The sequence below is a fragment of the Salvelinus alpinus genome, chromosome 3 (genome assembly GCF_045679555.1).
Source record: "Salvelinus alpinus chromosome 3, SLU_Salpinus.1, whole genome shotgun sequence".
In the NCBI taxonomy this organism is placed as follows: Eukaryota; Metazoa; Chordata; class Actinopteri; order Salmoniformes; family Salmonidae; genus Salvelinus; species Salvelinus alpinus.
The window spans coordinates 81,245,708-81,261,327 of NC_092088.1; the positions used below are offsets into that span (position 1 = coordinate 81,245,708).

Sequence of the window (15,620 nt, forward strand, 5' to 3'; positions counted from 1 at the left end):
AAAAAGTGCAATCAATCCCAGAACAACAGCAAGGACCTTGTAAAGATGCTGGAGGAAACAAGTACAAAGTATCTATATCCACAGGAAAACAAGTCCTATTTCGACATAACCTGAAAGGCCGCTCAGCAAGGAAGAAGCCACTGCTCCAAAACAGACATAAAAAAGACAGACTACAGTTTGCAACTGCACTTGGGACAAAGATCGTACTTTTGGAGAAATGTCCTATGGCCTGATGAAACAAAAATAGAACTGTTTGGCCATAATGACCATCGTTATGTTTGGAGGAAAAAGGGGGAGGCATCCCAACCATGAAGCACGGGGGTGGCAGCATAATGTTGTGGGGGTGCTTTTCTGCATGAGGGACTGGTGCACTTCACAAAATAGATGGCATCATGAAGTAGGAAAATTATGTGGATACATTGAAGCAACATCTTAAGACATCAGTCAGGAAGTTAAAGCTTGGTTGCAAATGGGTCTTCCAAATGGACAATGACCACAAGCATACTTCCAAAGTTGTGGCAAAATGGCTTAAGGACAACAAAGTCAAGGTATTGGAGTGGCCATCACAAAGCCCTGACCTCAATCCTATAGAAAGTTGTGGGCAGAACTGAAAAAGTGTGTGCAAGCAAGGAGGCCTACAAAGCTGACCCAGTTACACCAGCTCTGTCAGGAGGAATAGGCCAAAATTCACCCAACTTATTGTGGGAGGCTTGTGGAAGGCTACCCAAAACGTTTGACTCAAGTTAAACAATTTAAAGGCAATGCTACCAAATACTAATTGAGTGTATGTAAACTTCTGACCAACTGGGAATGTGATGAAAGAAATAAAAGCTGAAACAAATCATTCTCTCTGCTATTATTCTGACATTTCACATTCTTAAAATCAAGTGGTGATCATAATTGACCAAAGACAGGGAATTTTTACTTGGATTAAATGTCAGGAATTGTGAAAAACTGAGTTTAAATGTATTTGGCTAAGGTGTATGCAAACTTCCGACTTCAACTGTATGTATGATATTTCAGTTTGGGGTCTGAATACTTTCCGAATGCACTGTCTTCCTTCTCTGGTCAGCTCTTTGTGTCCATCCATATGTCTCTATATCTTCCTTATCTTGTCTTCCGTCTCTGGTCCGCTCTTTGAGGCCATCCTGTATAGGTGGATGATGTCATTGCGGAGCTTTGTCTGCGGCCATGTGCCCACACCCAGATTGGTAATGACTATGTGAGAGGGGTGTCTGCGGGAGAGAGGAGGAGGGTCAGCATCGCTGTGCAGCTGCTCTGGACCCCTGGTGGGAGCTGGAGTGAGGGATTGCAAGAAATGTATATAGCAATAGGACTTATTTTATATGAGTTGATATAATCCACATGGGGGATATTTTTTCCCCTCAACACTGTAATTCATATTGGTTCCTTTATGTAATGTTACTGTACTACTTCAGTTTATCATTGTACCCAGAACCCTGTATTGAACACAGTAAATCTTATCTCATTCTCTGTGTGCAGGTATCCTGATCCTATATGAGCCCACGTTGTGGCTGGACAGCTTCACGGCCCATAACCTGGTGATCACTCTGTCCCGGCTGGCCCGAGGGAACTGACTGGTACAGCTGTCTGTCCACCAGCCATGCTCAGACATCTTCCAGCTCTTTGACCTGGTGGTGCTCCTCTCCTCTGGCTCAGCTGTCTACTGTGGGCTGTTAAAGACATGGTACCAAACTTCACAGCCCTGGGTTACCCCTGCCCCCTGCTACTGCAACCCCTCTGACTTCTATGGTAGGTTGGGGGAAGGGATATACTGTATGTTAGTGGCAGAAAGGGGAAACTGTGAAGTCAGAGTGTATTCATGTGTGTGTGTCACAGTGTGTGTCTCTGATCATGTGGGTTTGTCACAGTGTGTGTCTCTGATCATGTGGGTGTGTTAGTGTATGTGTCACAGTGTGTGTCTCTGATCATGTGGGTGTATTAGTGTATGTGTCACAGTGTGTGTCTCTGATCATGTGGGTTTGTCACAGTGTGTGTCTCTGATCATGTGGGTGTGTTAGTGTATGTGTCACAGTGTGTGTCTCTGATCATGTGGGTGTATTAGTGTATGTGTCACAGTGTGTGTCTCTGATCATGTGGGTTTGTCACAGTGTGTGTCTCTGATCATGTGGGTTTGTCACAGTGTGTGTCTCTGATCATGTGGGTGTGTTAGTGTATGTGTCACAGTGTGTGTCTCTGATCATGTGTGTGTCTATCCCCTCAGTAGATCTGAGCCCTGAGAGAGAGGCTGAGTGTCTGAAGAGGACTAGCGTGCTGTCAGCCCAGTTTGTGGAGCAGGTAAGAGGGACAGGTGAAGAGCCAAGCACAACCCTGGAGGCTGTCACGAGATGAGTGCCTAAAAAAAGTTATATTTCTAAAACCTTCTCAGAGATGGTATTTTTTTCTTCAATGTGCTCATTTCAATGCATTGTATTAAACCTCTTCTTCTGCCTTTACATCATTGTAACGACCAAGTAATTATGTTTGTCTGTCCGCCACACATCAGTCCACGCCTCAGGAGAAAGTGATCACTATATCCAAACACAGGGACCGCCTGACAGGCCGACTACACCAGTTCACCATCAGGTAAGATGATGATGCACTGAGGACACTCTGTCTCAGTTCCCTGAGAAACCTCCCATTCACACCACTCCCCCTCGCACCACTCCCCCTTTGCACCACTCCCCCTCACACCACTCCCCCTCGCACCACTCCCCCTTTGCACCACTCATCCTCACACCACTTCCACCTCGCACCACTCCCCCCTCACACCACTCCAACCCTCACACCACTCCCCCTCACACCACTCCCACCTCGCACCACTCCCCCCTAACACCACTCCCTCCTCACACCACTCCCCCTCACACCACTCCAACCCTCACACCACTCCCCCTCACACCACTCCCACCTCGCACCACTCCCCCCTAACACCACTCCCTCCTCACACCACTCCCCCCTCACACCACTCCAACCCTCACACCACTCCCCCTCACACCACTCCCACCTCGCACCACTCCCCCCTAACACCACTCCCCCCTCACACCACTCCAACCCTCACACCACTCCCCCTCACACCACTCCCACCTCGCACCACTCCCCCCTAACACCACTCCCTCCTCACACCACTCCCCCCTCACACTACTTCTCCCCAAGCCGGTGGTTGTCAAAATGTTAATTTCCACATGAACCATTAGGGGTCAGTATAGCTCAATGCTTGCCTTACCTCAGTGAGGATTTCATACTATTGTTTAAAAACCCTTCACAGTGACAAAAGCAATGTTATGTAAACTGTGATCCAGTGAAAACAGGTGTTAGTGAGAATATCAGTTAGTGTGATACAGAAACGTAAAGTAAGCATTTCCCTGTTAGCCTACACCTGTTGTTTTACAAAGCATGTGACAAATAACATTTGATTTGATTTAAATGTGTGTTTATGTCACGCCCTGACCATAGAGAGCCTTTTTATTCTCTATGTTGGTTAGGTCGAGGTGTGACTAGGGTGGGTAATCTAGGTTGTTTTTTTCTATGTTGGCCTGGTATGGTTCCCAATCAGAGGCAGCTGTTTATCGGTGTCTCTGATTTGGGAGCATATTTAGGCAGCCATTTCCCCACTGTGTTTTGTGGGATCTTGTTTATGTGTAGTTGCCTGTGAGCACTCCATAGCTTCACGTATCGTTTGCTTTGTATTTATTGTTTTGTGCGTTTCACTAATAAAAAGATGTGGAACCCATATCACGCTGCGCCTTGGTCCGAATGTTATTTTGACGATTGTGACAGTTTATGCCTCACCCAGGTCCTGGGGGAGCTTCCGGAGCGCTGTCTGTTCACATTGGTCTACGGCCTGCCCATCTGTTGGCTGGCTGGCCTGAACCAGGCCCCAGACGGCTTCCTGCACAACTTCCTGCTGGATTGGCTCATGGTGTACTGCAGCATGGCAGTTTGTGGCTGCAGCCCTGCCCTGCAGACTTCAGCCTTCATGGGCAATGCTCTGTTCACTGTGTTCTACCTCACTGGAGGCTTTGTCATCTGCCTGGAGAACATGTGGTGAGGTGAGAGAGGAGGACAAGTCTCTGCTGTAGTCTTCATACATTGGGTGCGTTCTAGGCCTTTTTTTGCAATAAGATTCTGTGGTGCAACATGCAATACTAGCAATCCCAATCCCTCAGAAACATGACAGTTTCCATGAGAATGACAATATGTGACCCTTCCTCGCGTGTAATGTGGTTCTTCAACATCTGTGACCTCTGACCCGTGTCACTTTCCTCAGTGGTCATCCTGGTTCTCCCATGCCTCAGTCATGCAATGGGGCATCGAGGGAATGCTGCAAGTCCAGTTCAGGGGCCTCAAGAACCCAGTTTTCATTGGCAACTTCACCCTCAACGTCGACGGCATACATGTGAGTCATTAGAACCATAGCTCTCCAGTGTGAGACGACTACACTTCCGCCATGACAGTAAATACACATATCATAGAAGAGCTGAAAAGAGACAGAAGACAAGAGAAGGAAGATATAGAGACATATGGATGGACACAAAGAGCTGACCAGAGAAGGAAGACATTCAATGCATTCGGAAAGTATTCAGACCCCAAACTGAAATATCACATTTACAGTTGAAGTCGGAGGTTTACATAAACCTTAGCCAAATACATTTAAACTCAGTTTTTCACAATTCCTGACATTTACTCCTAGTACAAATTCCCTGTCTTTGGTCAGTTAGGATCACCACTTTATTTTAAGAATGTGAAATGTCAGAATAATTGTAGAGAGAATTATTTATTTCAGCTTTTGTTTCTCTCATCACATTCCCAGTTGGTCAGAAGTTTACATAAACTCAATTAGTATTTGGTAGCATTGCCTTTAAAGTGTTTAGCTTGGGTCAAACATTTCGGGTAGCCTTCCACAAGCTTCCCACAAAAAGTTGGGGAAATTTTGGCCCATTCCTCTTGACAGAGCTGGTGTAACTGAGTCAGGTTTGTAGGCCTCCTTGCTCGCACACGCTTTTTCAGTTCTGCCCACACATTTTCTATAGGATTGAGGTCAGGGCTTTGTGATGGCCACTCCAATACCTTGACTTTGTTGTCCTGAAGCAATTTTGGTTATTGTCATTTTTGTTTCATCAGACCAGAGGACATTTCTCCAAAAAGTACCATCTTTGTCCCCATGTGCAGTTGCAAACCGTAGTCTGGCTTTTTTATGGAGGTTTTAGAACAGTTTCCTCCTTGCTGAGTGGACTTTCAGGTTATGTCGATATAGGAATCGTTTTACTGTGGATATAGATACTTTTGTACCTGTTTCTTCCAGCATCTTCACAAGGTCTAGGAAACAGAACGTGTCTCTTTCTTGAGTGGAATGACGGCTGCGTTGTGTTTATACTTGCGATGGTGTTTATACTTGCATACTATTGTTTGTACAGATGAACGTGGTACCTTCAAGCGTTTGGGAATTGCTCCCAAGGATGAACCAGACTTGTGGAGGTCTACAATTAATTTTTTGAGGTCTTGGCTGATTTCTTTTGATTTTCCCATGATGTCACGCAAAGAGGCACTGAGTTTGAAGGTAGGCATTGAAATACATCCACAGGTACACCTCCAATTGACTCAAATTATGTCAATTAGCCTATCAGAAGCTTCTAAAGCCATTATATAATTTTCTGGAATTTTCCAAGCTGTTTAAAGGCACATTCAACTTAGTGTATATATAATTCTGACCCACTGGAATTGTGATACAGTGAATTATAAGTGAAATAATCTGTCTGTAAACAATTGTTGGAAAAATGACCTGTGTCATGCGTAAAGTAGATGTCCTAACCGACATGCCAAAACTATAGTTTGTTAACAAGAAATGTGTGGAGTGGTTGAAAAACGAGTTTTAATGACTCCAATCTAAGTGTATGTAAACTTCCGACATCAACTGTATATCGTCTAGCAGACACTTTTATCCAAAGCAACTTAGTCATGCGTGCATTCACTTTTTACAAATGAGTGGTCCTAGGATTTGAACACACCATCCTGGTGTTATAACAACACGCTCTACCACCCGAGGACCAACCATGAAGTATAATGATATCTTTGACCTTTGTGTCTGTCCAGGTGGTGGAAGCTACCTGGTTCACATTGCTGTTGTGGTGTGTTTCATGCTGCTCTAATTTATCAAGCGGAAGTCCAGCTAGGACTGGTGAAACCGTGGTTACGGAAACAGTCTGTTGTGCATTCTTAAGACTGTAAACGAACCAATGCTCTTGTTGGAGTACCACCCTCTGCTGCTGGATGGCAGCAAAGTACTATATTGTGTGAATTAGTTTAAATGACAGACTTATTTTTGTCTTTGCAAAAGATTAAATCACCCGTCTGGCAGATATCCATCAACAACTTTTGCTTGTTCCATTTTCAATCTCTTTCTCTCCTTATTTTTGTTTCTACAGCTCCTCATCTTTTTCTTAATGTATAAATGTAAGGTTATTAAAGCATAACAATGTGTGTGCCAGTAAAGGGTATCGTGAAAAGCTTCTGAAAGGTTTAGTAAGTCACACTTAGAAAACGGGTTGGTGTTGAAGATGGAAAAATGATGTAAGTTTTGTGCTGGTGCAAAATCGCGATAATTCTTGGGACAAAATTAGTAAAGGATTAAATCAACTGAAGTAATAAAACAACCAGGTATTCGACAAGATGTTTCTACAGCTTCTAAAAAACAACTAAAACAAAAGGACAGATAGTCTTATTCCTCTACTGCGGTGCTCGGCTGAGATACCTTAACTTCTCTTTCAGCTTGTCTGCATAAAACTTAAACGTCTCCAGGAAAGAGAGTGAGTCAAAAAGAAAGAGTTACCTGATAGCAATATAATATAGTAATATAACATATCCTTAACAAAAATATGATGCAACAAGCAACAATTTCCCAAAGTTACAGTTTATATAAGGAAATCAGTCAATTGAAATAAATTGATTAGGTCCTAATCTATGGATTTCACATGACTGGGCCTTGGAGGGCATAGGCCCACCCACTTGGCGGCCAGGCCCACCCACTCAGAATTAGTTTTTCCCCACTAAAGGGCTTTATTACAGACAGAAATACTCCACAGCACCCTCAGCACATGTTGCGTTTATAATTTGGATCAGTGCAGTAATATAATATGGTAATTTAGCAGACAGTTCATTGACATATATTCAGTATATGCAATAATAGTGTAAGGGGTGCGTAACTGGTGGCAGGGAAGTCGCAGGGGAGCAGAACTGGGTAATAACCAGAGCAGTTTAATTATCAAAGCAACAACATCCAGAAATACAATATATGGGTTCAAAACCCGTTGCGCACCAGTCAAAAATGTGCACAAGCACTACAACAAACAATTTCACACACAGACATGGGGGAAACAGAGGGTTAAATACACAACAAGTAATGAGGGAAATGTAAACCAGGTGTGTAGGAAAACAAGACAAAATGAAAGGTGGATCGGCGAAGACCGGTGACGTCGACCGCCGAACGCCGCCCGAACAAGGAGAGGAACCGACTTCAGAGGAAGTTGTGACAATACCCCCCCTTGACGTGCGGCTCCAGCAGCTCGCCGACACCGGCCTCGGGGACGGTGTCGGCCTGCTACAAAGCCATAAAAGCTAGAATATGCATATTATTAGTAGATTTGGATAGGAAACACTCTGAAGTTTCTAAAACTGTTTGAATGATGTATGTGAGTATAACAGAACTCATCAGGCAGGCAAAAACCTGAGAAAAAATCCAACCAGGAAATGGGAAATCTGAGGTTGGTCGATTTTTCAACTCAGCTCCTATTGAAGATACAGTGGGATATTGGTAATGTTGCACTTCCTAAGGCTTCCACTAGATGTCAACAGTCGTTAGAACCTTGTCTGATGCCTCTACTGTTTAGTGGGGCCGAAGGAGAGAGGAATGAGTCAGGTCTGCCATGACCTGAACATGCCCTGACCATGCGCGTTCACGTGAGAGCGAGCTCTGTTCCATCGCAATTCTGAAGACACAGGAATTCTCTGGTTGGAACATTATTGAAGAATTATGTTAAAAACATACTAAAGATTGATTCAATACTTCGTTTGTCAGGTTAAAGGTGATTTGAGAGCTCTGAAGGCAGGAGGAGAAGAAGGTGGGGGGGTTGATGTTTGACATCCCCTCCTCTCTCCCCTAGTGTGGCTGTACCTTTCCGACAGGTAGTGATTAATGCTTTGATCCTGTGATTTGTTCTCTCTGTATCTCTGTGGTTAGGAGGTTCAGGTTGACTCTACACCCCCCTAGGGGCCAAAGCATTGACAGAGAGCTTGCTCTGCAGGTGTGTGTGTGTGTGTGTGTGTGTGTGTGTGTGTGTGTGTGTGTGTGTGTGTGTGTGTGTGTGTGTGTGTGTGTGTGTGTGTGTGTGTGTGTGTGTGTGCGTGTGCGTGTGTGTGTGTTTGTGATGTAAACAACTCAAGTGGTTTACCTAGTCAATGAGAGAACTCCTGGAGTGCAGTGTGAATACTTTGGCTGATTGCCAATTTGAGGGTTTTGTGTTAATGTACTATAATGTCCTATGCTTCAAGTTCAGTAACTGCTGAATCACTACCTCTTACCATGCAGTGGTAAGAGAAGAGGCAACTCGGCAGTCTTCGGAGGCTCTTGGAGGAACTCGGGTAAGCGCGGATCCTCTCGGGGACTTCCAGAGTTCATCAGAGGCAAGGTGGTCTCCTTGAGTGAGCGATTGGGACTGCAATCAGACCTCTTCTCCCTCCTACGTTCCCGTAACTGTCCATCGATCCGGATGGTTAAGCCGATGAGTGAGTCGAGATCCGTTGGGAATTCCTGGGCTGCAAACTCGTCCTTTACCCTTGCCGATAATCCGTGCAGGAACGTGTTGAACTGCGCTTCCGGGTTCCAGGTACCCTCCACTGCCAGCCTGCGGAACTCCAACGCTTAGTCTGCCACACTGATGGAGCCCTGACGAAGCTTGGGTAACTTCCGGGCAGCCTCTCTCCCGAACACCGGAGCCTCAAAAACCTTTCTCACCTCCACCACAAATACCTCCAGACTGAGGTAGATGGCGGATTGCTGCTCCCACACCGCCGTGGCCCAGGAGAGTGCCCTCCTGGACATCAGCGTAAAAGTGTACGCTATCTTCGAGCGGTCCGAGGGGAACGAAGAAGTCTGCAGCTCGAAAACGAGGGAGCACTGGGAGAGAAAGGCCCGGCAGGTTCTGGAATCTCCATCGTAGCAGTCCGGGGGAGTTAAGTGGGGTTCCTGCGAAAACCGGGGTGACGGCGCTGCTACCAGCTGGGTTACTGAGGGGCTGGGATTTACCGTCGTGGTCGGCTGCCTAGTAGGCAACCCACAGAATTGCTCCCGCAAAGCATCCAATGCTAGGTCATGCGTTCGGCCACATCCTGGAACCCTTCCATCAGACCACGAAGCATCTCCTAGTGTCTACCAATGGTGGCTCCTTGGGAAGAGATGGCGTTGCGGAGCTGGTCCAAGTCTGCTGGGTCAGTCATGGTCAGTTCGTACTATCAGGAATCAAGGTAAGACCCAAGTGCAGACTGTGTGAAGTAACAGTGTTTATTGTAAACACAGGGGCAGGCAAATGACAGGTCAAGGAAGACAGGGGTCGATAATCCAGAGCAGATGCCAAGTGACAGGACGGCAGGCAGGCTCAGGGTAAGGTCAGGCAGAGGTCGGTAATCCAGAGGTGGAGCAAAGGTACAGAATGGCAGGCAAGCTCAGGGTCAGAGACAGTGGTACCTGGTACCGCCCACCTGACAGATAGTGGTCAGGTGGGCGGGTACAGGGTCAGGACAGGCAAAGGTCAAAAACCAGGAGGACGAGAAAAAGAGAGACTAGGGAATAACAGGAGCTGAGACAAAGCGCTGCTAGGCTTGAACAAACACGACGAACTGGCAACAGACAGACAGAAAACACAGGTATATACACAGGGGATAATGGGGAAGATGGGCGACACCTGGAGGGGGGTGGAGACAAGCAGGAGGACAGGTGAAACAGATCAGGGCGTGATAGTAACTACTAAATCACTACCTCTCTTACCATGCAGTAACTACTAAATCACTACCTCTCTTACCATGCAGTAACTACTAAATCACTACCTCTCTTACCATGCAGTAACTACTAAATCACTACCTCTCTTACCATGCAGTAACTATTAAATCACTACCTCTTATCAGCTTATTACAACATAATAGTACACAACTCACTGACATCCTTCTGTGCCAAAATGTAGCTGAACGGAGCAGAATGGACCAGAATGGAGCAGAACAGACCAGAACGGACCAGAATGGAGTAGAACTGAGCAGCCCGGAGCAGAACAGAACAGAACAGAACGGAGCAGAATGGAGCAGAATTCTGAATTGAGGCTCTCGGAGCAGGCAGACTGTTGGTTCTGATTACACCCAGTGCTCCCACTGAGACACACACACTGTGGCAGACATTAGGTCACCAGTGGAAAAGATGCCAACCCCAGTTAGGGCTGGGGTGTGTGTGGCCCGGTATACTACATGTGTGTGTTGTTGTTCTGTAGCCCAGTAGACAACACCAGCCGTGGACAACACCCAGCTGTGGACGCCAGGTTGTTGTTCACAGCTGGATGTGTGTGTGGGTGTGAGATCAACAAGAGTAGGGGGAGAGAGAAAGGAAAACCTCCAGAAAGTTGAGTAGAGTAACAGCAGAAGACAGAAAGAGGAGAAAAGTGTTATTGTACCACTGTTACCTCTGACCTCTTCTTGACCACCAGGAGAACATTACCACTGTCACCTCTAACCTCTTCTTAACCACCAGGAGAACAGTGATAATGAAATAGTCATGCTCCCTGTGAGGCAGGCAGATAGAACAGATAGATCAGATAATATCAGCAGGCCTGAAGTACTTCGACATGTCGCATTTCGCACGCTTCGCTGGCTGAGGCAGAACCACTCATTAGTGGACACGTGTTCCTGGTCTCCTAAAACACCTCTCAGGTTTCAGCAGATGCTCGGCTCCCCCTCGCCTGATGCATATTTGATCTGCTAGCTAAGTTCCCCCGCTATAACCAAGACAGGCCAGGGAGCGAAGCACCAAAATGATGTACCGAAGCCCATTATCCTGACCTCTCCACACAATGTGTGATGTACTTTATTCAACATCACTAAATTGGAGTCCGATTTGACTGAAAGATTAGGAAAATGACACAGAAGAATACATAAGTGGACGTTTATATTGAGTATTTCCTATGTATGAGTGCATTATGTCAAATGGTGAATGCTCTAGTCTGAGCATTGCTTAACACTGTTTTACCATAGAGCCTCATCAGGTAGGGATACAACATCTTATTCTCTGTGAAGTCAGGGAGGACGCATCAGGGTCATGATCCTGCCCACCTATAAGAGATACAGTTAGATGTATGTCACCAAGTCATAATACCACTGCAGAGAGACAGATGTATGTCACCAAGTCATAATACTACTACAGAGAGAGAGACAGATATATGCCACCAAGTCATAAATACTACTACAGAGAGACAGATATATGTCACCAAGTCATAATACTACTATAGATACAGTTCGAATTGAACTACAAAATTTGGATTTTTGAATATTCACATGAAAATCTGGAAACCTAGCAAATAACTGTGCAGAAACAAATGCAGACATACAAATGTACATAAAGCACAGATACGAACAGACGCAGCCATTCAGGGACTTATAGATATGAACAGACACAGCCATTCAGGGACTTATAGATACGTACAGACGCAGCCATTCAGGGACTTATAGATACGTACAGACACAGCCATTCAGGGACTTATAGATACGTACAGATGCAGCCATTCAGGGACTTATAGATACGTACAGACGCAGCCATTCAGGGACTTATAGATACGTACAGACACAGCCATTCAGGGACTTATAGATACGTACAGACGCAGCCATTCAGGGACTTATAGATACGTACAGACACAGCCATTCAGGGACTTATAGATACGAACAGACGCAGCCATTCAGGGACTTATAGATATGAACAGACACAGCCATTCAGGGACTTAGATATGAACAGACACAGCCATTCAGGGACTTATAGATATGAACAGACACAGCCATTCAGGGACTTAGATATGAACAGACACTGTAACGGTCCTGACCTGTTTTATGTTGTTTTTGTATGTGTTTAGGTCAGGGCATGTGTTTTGGGTGGGCAGTCTATGTTATCTGTTTCTATGTTGGTTGTGGTTGCCTGGTATGGCTCTTAATTAGAGGCAGGTGTTTTGCGTTCTCCTCTAATTAAGAGTCATATTTAGGTAGGGTGTTCTCACTGTTTGTTTGTGGGTGATTGTCTCCTGTGTCGTCGAATGTATGTACCATACGGGACTGTTTGGCTGTTCGTTTATTTTGATGTCGTCTGTTTCCTGTCCGTGAGTTTACGTTTAGTTATGTAAGTTTATGTTCAGGTTTCGTCGACGTCGTTTTCTTGTTTTTTTGTATATTTGAAAGTGTTTTGTTTTTCGTGTTGCCATCGTCGTATTGAAATAAAAGATGGCTTATTTCCCAAATGCTGCATTTTGGTCTGATGATCCTTCTCTCCTCTCCTCGTCCGAGGAAGAGGAGAACGACAGCCGTAACAGAATCACCCACCACGCTAAGACCAAGCGGCAAGGGAATGCTCAACAGAGCAACAAGGACTCCTGGACTTGGGAGGAGATCCTGGATGGTAGAGGACCTTGGGTTCAGCCAGGGGAATATCGCCGTCCCAAGGAGGAGTTGGAAGCAGCGAAGGCTGAGAGGCGCTGGTATGGTTGGGAGCCCGTGAGTCAGACCAAAAAATTTCTTGGGGGGGGGCACACGAGGAGTGTGGCAAAGCCGGGTAGGATACCCGAGCCAACTCCCCGTGCTTACCGTGGAGGTAGAAGGCGTCGTACTGGTAAGACACCGTGTTATGTGGTAAAGCGCACGGTGTCCCCAGTACGCGTGCTTAGCCCAGTGCGGGCTATTCCACCTTGCCGCACTGGGAGGGCTAGGTTGGGCATCGAGCCGGATGTCATGAAGCCGGCCCAACGTATCTGGCCTCCAGTACGTCTCCTCGGGCCGGCGTACATGGCACCAGCCTTACAGGTGGTGTCCCCGGTTCGCCTGCATAGCCCAGTGCGGGCTATTCCACCTCGCCGCACTGGCAGGGCTACGGGGATCATTCAACCTGGTAGGGTTGGGGAGGCTCGGTGCTCAAGAGCACGTGTCCTCCTTCACGGTCCGGTAGACCCGGTGCCACCTCCATGTACCAGTCCTCCGGTGGCAGCCCCCCGTACCAGGCTGTCTCTCCGGGTTCTCTCTCCTGCTGTTTCCTCCTCTCCAGCGCAGCCAGTGCCTAGACCACGCACCAGGCTGTCTCTCCTTCTCCTCCTTACAGAGCCGTCCTGCCATGACCAGCCAGAGCTGTCCTGCCATGATCAGCCAGAGCCGTCCTGCCATGACCAGCCAGAGCCGTCCTGCCATGACCAGCCAGAGCCGTCCTGCTATGACCTGCCAGAGCCGTCCTGCTATGACCTGCCAGAGCCGTCCTGCTATGACCTGCCAGAGCCGTCCAGCCAGGACCTGCCAGAGCCGTCCAGCCAGGACCTGCCAGAGCCGTCCAGCCAGTACCTGCCAGAGCCGTCCAGCCAGGACCTGCCAGAGCCGTCCAGCCAGGACCTGCCAGAGCCGTCCAGCCAGGACCTGCCAGAGCCGTCCAGCCAGGACCTGCCAGAGCCGTCCAGCCAGGACCTGCCAGAGCCGTCCAGCCAGGACCTGCCAGAGTCCCTCAGCCAGGACCTGCCAGAGTCCCTCAGCCAGGACCTGCCAGGACCTGCCAGAGTCCCTCAGCCAGGATCTGCCAGAGTCCCTCAGCCAGGACCTGCCAGAGTCCCTCAGCCAGGACCTGCCAGAGTCCCTCAGCCAGGACCTGCCAGAGTCCCTCAGCCAGGACCTGCCAGAGTCCCTCAGCCAGGATCTGCCAGAGTCCCTCAGCCAGGATCTGCCAGAGTCCCTCAGCCAGGATCTGCCAGAGTCCCTCAGCCAGGATCTGCCAGAGTCCCTCAGCCAGGATCTGCCAGAGTCCCCCTCAGCCAGGATCTGCCAGAGTCCCTCAGCCGGGACCTGCCCCTTGTCCCGGTGCTGCCCCTTGTCCCGGTGCTGCCCCTTGTCCCGGTGCTGCCCCTTATCCCGGTGCTGCCCTTTGTCCCGGTGCTGCCCTTTGTCCCGGTGCTGCCCCTTATCCCGGTGCTGGTCCTTATCCCGGTGCTGCCCCTTATCCCGGTGCTGCCCCTTGTCCCGGTGCTTCCCCTTGTCCCGGTGCTTCCCCTTGTCCCGGTGCTGCCCCTTGTCCCGGTGCTGCCCCTTGTCCCGGTGCTGCCCCTTGTCCCGGTGCTGCCCCTTCTCCCGGTGCTGGCCGTTCATTTAGGGGATGTTAGTTTTAGGGTGGTCATTGGGAGGGGAAGACAGAAGCGGGGAGTGACTATGGTGGTGTGGGGACAGCGTCCAGAGCCGGAGCCACCACCGTGGTCAACTGCCCACCCAGACCCTCCCCTGGACTTTGTGCTGGTGCGCCCGGCGTTCGCACCTTGAGGGGGGGGTTCTGTAACGGTCCTGACCTGTTTTATGTTGTTTTTGTATGTGTTTAGGTCAGGGCATGTGTTTTGGGTGGGCAGTCTATGTTATCTGTTTCTATGTTGGTTGTGGTTGCCTGGTATGGCTCTTAATTAGAGGCAGGTGTTTTGCGTTCTCCTCTAATTAAGAGTCATATTTAGGTAGGGTGTTCTCACTGTTTGTTTGTGGGTGATTGTCTCCTGTGTCGTCGAATGTATGTACCATACGGGACTGTTTGGCTGTTCGTTTATTTTGATGTCGTCTGTTTCCTGTCCGTGAGTTTACGTTTAGTTATGTAAGTTTATGTTCAGGTTTCGTCGACGTCGTTTTCTTGTTTTTTGTATATTTGAAAGTGTTTTGTTTTTCGTGTTGCCATCGTCGTATTGAAATAAAAAGATGGCTTATTTCCCAAATGCTGCATTTTGGTCTGATGATCCTTCTCTCCTCTCCTCGTCCGAGGAAGAGGAGAACGACAGCCGTAACAGACACAGCCATTCAGGGACTTAGATATGAACAGAAGCAGCCATTCAGGGACTTAGATATGAACAGACACAGCCATTCAGGGACTTAGATATGAACAGACACAGCCATTCAGGGACTTATAGATATGAACAGACACAGCCATTCAGGGACTTAGATATGAACAGACACAGCCATTCAGGGACTTAGATATGAACAGAAGCAGCCATTCAGGGACTTATAGATATGAACAGACACAGCCATTCAGGGACTTAGATATGAACAGACACAGCCATTCAGGGACTTAGATATGAACAGAAGCAGCCATTCAGGGACTTATAGATACGAACAGACACAGCAATTCAGGGACTTATAGATACGTACAGACACAGCCATTCAGGGACTTATAGATACGTACAGACGCAGCCATTCAGGGACTTATAGATACGTACAGACACAGCCATTCAGGGACTTATAGATACGTACAGACACAGCCATTCAGGGACTTATAGATACGTACAGACGCAGCCATTCAGGGACTTATA

The 15,620-nt window shown here is 47.7% G+C and overlaps 1 pseudogene; it reads left to right on the forward strand.

Moving 5' to 3' along the window:
- The first annotated feature begins 1,046 nt into the window (after window positions 1-1,046).
- LOC139569857 (ATP-binding cassette sub-family G member 8-like) lies at window positions 1,047-8,939 on the forward strand (annotated as a pseudogene).
- The last annotated feature ends 6,681 nt before the right edge of the window (window positions 8,940-15,620 follow it).